This window comes from Belonocnema kinseyi, chromosome 3 (genome assembly GCF_010883055.1).
Source record: "Belonocnema kinseyi isolate 2016_QV_RU_SX_M_011 chromosome 3, B_treatae_v1, whole genome shotgun sequence".
Lineage (NCBI taxonomy): Eukaryota > Metazoa > Arthropoda > Insecta > Hymenoptera > Cynipidae > Belonocnema > Belonocnema kinseyi.
In genome coordinates this window covers 4,204,459-4,211,370 of record NC_046659.1, presented here as the reverse complement: position 1 = coordinate 4,211,370, position 6,912 = coordinate 4,204,459, and the positions used below count along the sequence as shown (strand labels likewise).

Sequence of the window (6,912 nt, the reverse complement as noted above, 5' to 3'; positions counted from 1 at the left end):
TTTTAAAACACTATAAATCTGTAAAAGTATATATGTATTTTAGCTACAAACTGTATATTAAATAATACAATCTGTAACTGATAAATATATGTTATAATAGTTACTTAATTTTAGCGTTTTAGAGAAAAATTGAAGGTATTATAATGGACAATATACTATTTTTTTGTTTCTAAAGAAATCTCAACATTCTTTATAAAATGGAAAAATTGGATTTATCCCTTGCTTGATTTTATACAGAATTTTGAATTTTGATAGCATTCAACATTTTAAAGAGAAAAATGTTTAGCTCTGTCATGATTAAAATAAACAATACTTTTCAGTCATTAAAAAATAGGTGAACATAAAACTTTCTCCGGTGATGTATTAAAATTATAAGTCATAATTTATGATTTATAGCATATAAATAGCTATGTAACGATATAATATTAAAAATTTTAATTTAAGCGATAAATAATTAGTTTTCATTACATAACTACTCACTAATAATTGTGAATCTTCAGAATATTTATATAATAAGCACTTAATATTCGAGTGGTAAATAAATATGCAATACATCATTTACATTTATGGTAACTCCTGTAATTGTAACTGCGGCGGTAACTCATTTCTAAAATTTTCTAACTTCAGCAATTACCGACGCGGTACGTCTGAAAAATGCTGAAAACTGCGAAGTAACTCCGAAGAGTTGACCCACAAACCAAGAGGGCGCTTTTAGCAGTCGAATTTTGACGTAGTCTCTTATTCCATTACATGAGCAATCTCCCAACTCATCTCTGATCATATCTTCTATTAGTAGCACTTGATAAGGCGTCATGTGAGTTCAGAATTCAAAATGAACTGGAGCAGACGATAGAAGTTCTATCGTCTGCTCACGTCTACTCAAGTTTACTTTAGCTGCAAGAATTATTTTTTTTTGTGTGTGACGAACTTGGATTCACAATGGTTTTTAACCGATAACACAAACTAAAAATTGAACAAAATCTAATCGATCGTCGAACAAATGCAATCAAATGATAAAGTCTGTTGGAATCGTTCGCTGATAGAACGAACAATCAAATGTTAAAGTCTGTCGAAATCGTTCTATGATAGATCGGTTTCAACAGACTAACATTTGGTTGAATTTGATCGATTTGATTTTCTTCGATTTTTGGTTTGTGTTATTGGTTATTATTATTCATGTATTTATTTCAGAAAGGGAAGTGAACATAACCTAAAAATTAGTGTGGGAAGGGGGGATCGTTGTTGTAGATAATAGTTCTTGCTACATCCCCTAGGTGGCGCTGATCTTGCATTTTTCCTTAATCTATAAGTACCCCCTCGAAATACATGGGAATGGGCACACCGTGGCACTGATCTTTATATCATGATTCAACAAAGCATGGTCCTGCCAATTTAATGCACAAATACGTTCGACTTGGAGTGAACCGACGCCCCCCACCATACTCGTTGCATTGGCGCGAACGGAAGGGGAAGCCAACTGCCAACGCCGCCTGAACCAGTGTTGCCATTTAGACGGATTTCTCCGTATTAGACGGATTTTCAAGGCTTAAGGAAAAACTTACGGATTTTCATTCGGATTTTATACGGGAATAGGGACGTAATGCAAATTTTCTTTTACAATGTATCCCTAGAGAGTAGTAACGTTGCGATGTTAGCGCTGCTGATCATGTAATTCTACAGAGGGTCCAGGGACCATAGAGATATTATAAATAGAGTAGGGGAGCCAGCCTTAGAATTGAAGCTAGCAAAAAGAGAGACAGCAGACCGATGTTGCTCTTTAGACAGTGGTCGCATGCGTCTTTTTCTCTCTCTTTCTCCCAGCAAGGCTCAGTCACAGTTTTGCACACAGGAGCCTGTATGGATTCCCTACTTTATATATAATATCTCTATGCTAGGGACACTATGGCAGACTAGCCGGATGCCGCAATTGCTAGTTCAGGTGGCGAACCAGGTAGTATATCTATATATAATACTTTATATGTATATATAGATATAGTATCGCACAGGAGAAATAGCAATGGCGGAGCTAATCAGCGCGTGGTACACTCGTCTGCTCCACTGTCCCTGAACCCTCTGTACGTCATTCATGTCACAAACTAAGATTTTTAATTTTATGCGCCATTTTTTGAATGTGGCTCACATTTCACACTTCATGTTTATGTTTTAATGGAGAATCCATCATTTTTTTGTTTTCCTTTTAGGTGCTCATGCAATAAGCATAAGAGTTTTGCATATTTTTAAGTTGAATTTTCCTGCTAATCTTTTTCTGTGACGCATAAAATTGTTCAGTTCATAATCTGAATACATTATATTTTTCCATCCAAGTATGTCGGTCTTTCATTAATAATTAATGAAATACACTACATGTTTTCGAGTGTGTAGTTATTTCGCTCAAATTATGTATAGATTAACATGATGACCCATTTATAATATACGTGAGTCAATTTCATGATTAGTTATAAGATTATATGATGCTACGTGAAAAATACACGACAGGATTTACACGCACTTTTTCGCGTTTAACCCCACCTATTCGCTATAGTAATATACGGATTTATAGCGCCAGCGACGCGGCAACACTGGCCTGAACTCGATCCGAGATGTCAGAAAGGTCGGGTGGCCTATGGTGTCGCTTGTGATTGGTTGACTTTCTTTTTACTTGCGCCTGGTGGAACCATGCTTTGTTGGCTCATGTCTCTATATACTAACTGAATAGTGTATTAGATAGGCCAGTTATGGAAAATTTATAGTTGTATAATTGGAAAGGAAGTAAAAAAAATATTGCCGAAAATCCAGTTCTTAGTTAACAAATTAAACGAAAGTAAATGTAGAAAGTGTAAATAATAACTTTGTATTTATATTCTATAATACCTTTACGTACATAAAATTCAAATAGCAAGTTGTTGTCAAATGTTTATTTTTACATTGACAAATTTGTATTCAGCAAATATAGTAAAGTAGAATTTTCTTTTATTAATAGATTTCCATTGCCGGATCTAGAGAATCTAGAATGCTGGCAACAGAGCATGAATCTGGGGTCAGCTTTCTTTCCTTCGAAGTATTCAATGTTATGTTCGGATCATTTTGAAAAATGTTTCGAAAAAGAAACTAATATTGATTGCCTACGCCCGGGAAGTGTTCTTACGTTATTTGGATATTATAAATCGCTTGTGCATTTTGTAAGGCCGTGAAAGGATAGGATAAGGAAAGATCGTTTCGCAAGTAAGGCATGAATAAAAATAGAAAATTTATTTCTAAAGTACATGAAGTAAAGTATTGTTCTATAACAGAGAGTAAAAATTGAGTATCAGAAATTTAATTAACATTTTGTTCTAAAAATATTTTAAGAAATATGAATGAATAATAACTTTTATTTCAGATTCCTGTTACATAATGCAGAATTGCTTAAAAAATGGGTTGCGCCAATGGGGTTAGAAAAATGGATACAGAGTATCAGGAGTTTACCTTGTAGTGATCACTTCGAAGAGAAGTGTTTTCGCAAAACAGGTCGCACTTCATCTAATTTAACTCTTAGAGATAATGCTATTCTCGCCATATTCATGCCTGCGACAACTAAAGGTGAATTTTAATAATTTCAAGTGTTTTTGTGTAATGTTTTTTTTTTTAATGTTGTGATATAATGCATAGTTATCCATTTTTTATGTCAATTGTATGAAAAATGTATTTTCCAGAAACGTCTGCAGAAAACCGGAACACATCTGATGACACGGGACCGACAAAACAAAACAATCATAATGGAAAGCGCGATTTGTCAGGAAATTTACCTGCTGCAAAAATAAGTAAAAGTTGCTCTTTTTACAGTTCAGTGCATTTAATGACGGAAACACTTCATGGCGCAGGTAAAACCAAAAATTTAATACTTTTTTTTACTTAATACTTTTTCATGAATGTATTAATTTTAATAATAGTAATATGTATACTAGCCCTTACGAAAAAGTATGATAGGTAAATCATTATAGGCCTATGATGATTTTTTAAAAATGAATTTCCTATAATTTTTTTTCTATTATAGGAATAATTACAGAAAAAATCGTAGGAAAAATTATAGGAAAATAATTACAGGAATGAATAATGTAAATATATTTAAATAATTAATTTAAAATGTAGAAGTATAAATTAATTTATTTGAAATAATCAGACAGTAATACATGAAAAATTGACAAAGCTTCTTTAAATATGTCCAATTATTTATATACTTTTGTGTCAGTTGTTCAGAATACATTATTAAGTTATACTTTTTCTCTATTTTTTGTATTAATTATTTCAATATTTTAATACTATTCATGTTTATAATTATTTTTCAATACTTTTTTCGATAGTTTCTATGATTTTTCCTATAATCGCGAAAAAATGATAGGACATTGGTTATAAAAAAATCATCGTAGGCCTATAAGGATTTTTCAATCATAATCCTTCGTGAGGGAGTAGCTATAAATTTCAAAACGTTCATTTTACATGTTCTTAATATTTGTCATATCTACATAACAATCTGCGATGTATTTCTATTTTTACGTCACGATATGACTACTTAACTTTATTCCAATTTTATTCATAATTTTTAAATAAAAATGCTTTCACATTTCTATTTTATGTACCCGTATGTTTTACACAGTGTTTAAATTTATCAATAAAAATGCTTAAAAACTACTATTTATGCATTTGTATCATTATTTCAGCCTACCGACATTTTATCTCTGTTCATTTTATTTGTATTATATTGTAATTTTTCTTTATTTTTTTATATCATCACATATTCTATTTTTGCATCTGTAATTTTAGAAAAAAACATACGATCACAACTATATCAATGATTTTCATAATGCACAAAATGAAATGATTTTAAATATTAAAGTTCTCTTTATCGGCGTTCAAATTTACCGCCGGAAAGTGAGAAATTCCTCTTTCTTAACATGGCGGCTAGGCTTTCAATGCATTACACGATTTTAACACGGGATACACTATCCAGTTGTATATAGAGATCAGTGGTTATCCGTCGGTAACCAAGAATGTTGACTGGGTGTTATCGCCACAGTGGAAACCTGAGAAAAAAAGGCTGCGATTCAAGTGCCAAGATACTACCAGAGATGAGGTGGGAGATTGCTTGTGCCGTGTATTTGATTTCGACCGACTTACCGCAGCGCGCCCTATTTGCCTTAGCCTTCCGGGAATTAAAATTGAAGGTCCAAAAGCGCCCCCTGTTTGCCTTATTGTTATTTTTCGGGAACTAAAATGAAAGGAGGCTTACCTGCTACTCACTTATTCTTAGAATAATATAATTATTCATTAATTTATAATTAATACTGTGAATAATTATACCTAATTATTTTGATTCATGTTATTTAAATTTAAATTCATTATTGTTTTTGTAAAGATAAGGAGTTTATATAATAATAATTAGAGTATGATCTTCAATTCAATAGATTCTATATTAGGAGCTATTCAATATCAATATTATTAATATTTTACATAATTTTCATTGTTAAATTGGTTTTGATTCCTCTAGAATCAAACCGAAGGGCCTATGACAAAGCCACCGAACGCGTCCTCGGGTTGCGGATAGAGGGTCCCTGTACCAAGGGTTTCTGCTGTATATGGTTACAAAAATAGGCAGTCGCGGACAATTGTCCAGGCGTGGTCCCGAAGGAATTAACCCCCAATCGGAGGTGTGAAAACCGTGCCGAAAGCTGAAAGGCACCTGGGTGAGGTGTCTGAATGGTGACTCTGGGACACCGGGCGACCTCTCAGAGTACGCAGCCTTATCCTTGCATGCGGGGCTCTACGAGGATGGACGAACCCCTTTCCCTAGCTTCTCGTGGTAACAACAATGACAACACCAAACATAGTTGTAGGCGGTTCAAAACAACAGAACACGCAGGGCTCCCGACAACGGGTCGGCCAACAATGCCGACCAATGTAGAGCTGGGGGAGCCAATGAAAATGGATTCAATGCGATGGATCGGCGGGATCTCGCGACCTTTGGGTGGACGGAGCGACTGAATCACGACTTGCTAGAGTGCTATGATGCGAGTGTGACCCCTGAACGGGGTTACATGGCACGTCTGAATTAATTAATTTATTTGAAATAATCAGACAGTAATACATGAAAAATTGACAAAGCTTCTTTAAATATGTCCAATTATTTATGTACTTTTGTGTCAGTTGTTCAGCATACATTATTAAGTTATACTTTTTCTCTATTTTTTGTATTAATTATTTCAATATTTTAATACTATTCATGTTTATAATTATTTTTCAATACTTTTTTCGATAGTTGTTTCTATGATTTTTCCTATAATCGCGAAAAAATGATAGGACATTGGTTATAAAAAAATCATCGTGGTGCGGGAAACACCCGGAGCTATCGCACTTTTCGCAACAACGTCTACGAAACCATGCTGAACTACTCCGTAAAACGGGCTATGTAAGCGGAACGCCTACTCTACCATAGCTAGAACAAGCCGGCAACAGAGAAAGAGAGGCGATACTAAGACCAACCGAGGGCAGGCATCCAATTCTGACCCATCTCGACTCTTCCAAGACCCTCCAGTTACTGTGTGTTACCCTCATAACACCTGATAAAGAATGCCTACCCATCACTACCGAGGAGGTGAAAAAAGTATTAAGAGGGATGAAGAACTATTCCGCACCGGGACCAGATTGTATCAAAACCTTCCGGCGGAAGAAGTTTTCTTCAACCCATCAGCATTTGGCCCGTATTTCCACCTTATATTTGAAGTCAGAAGAGCCGATTCCAGAGTGGTTGGTGGAAGGGCGCACAATACTCACGCGGAAAATAGGCAACTTAGCTGACCCGAAGAATTACAGGCCAATAACTTGTCTGAACACACTTTATAAGATATTCACAGTTATCCTAAATGATAGGATTGTTCG

General features: G+C 34.5%; 1 long non-coding RNA gene across 2 annotated transcripts; it reads left to right on the top strand.

Annotated features, from left to right (window-relative positions):
* The first annotated feature begins 2,624 nt into the window (after positions 1-2,624).
* Positions 2,625-4,061, top strand: LOC117169475. 2 transcript variants are annotated; one of them, XR_004466660.1, is made up of 4 exons: positions 2,625-2,821; positions 2,981-3,222; positions 3,380-3,579; positions 3,693-4,061. It is a non-coding gene; the product is annotated as an uncharacterized LOC117169475 (long non-coding RNA). The 2 variants fall into 2 exon arrangements; XR_004466661.1 differs by having other exon boundaries at positions 2,625-2,836.
* Positions 4,062-6,912: the final 2,851 nt, after the last annotated feature.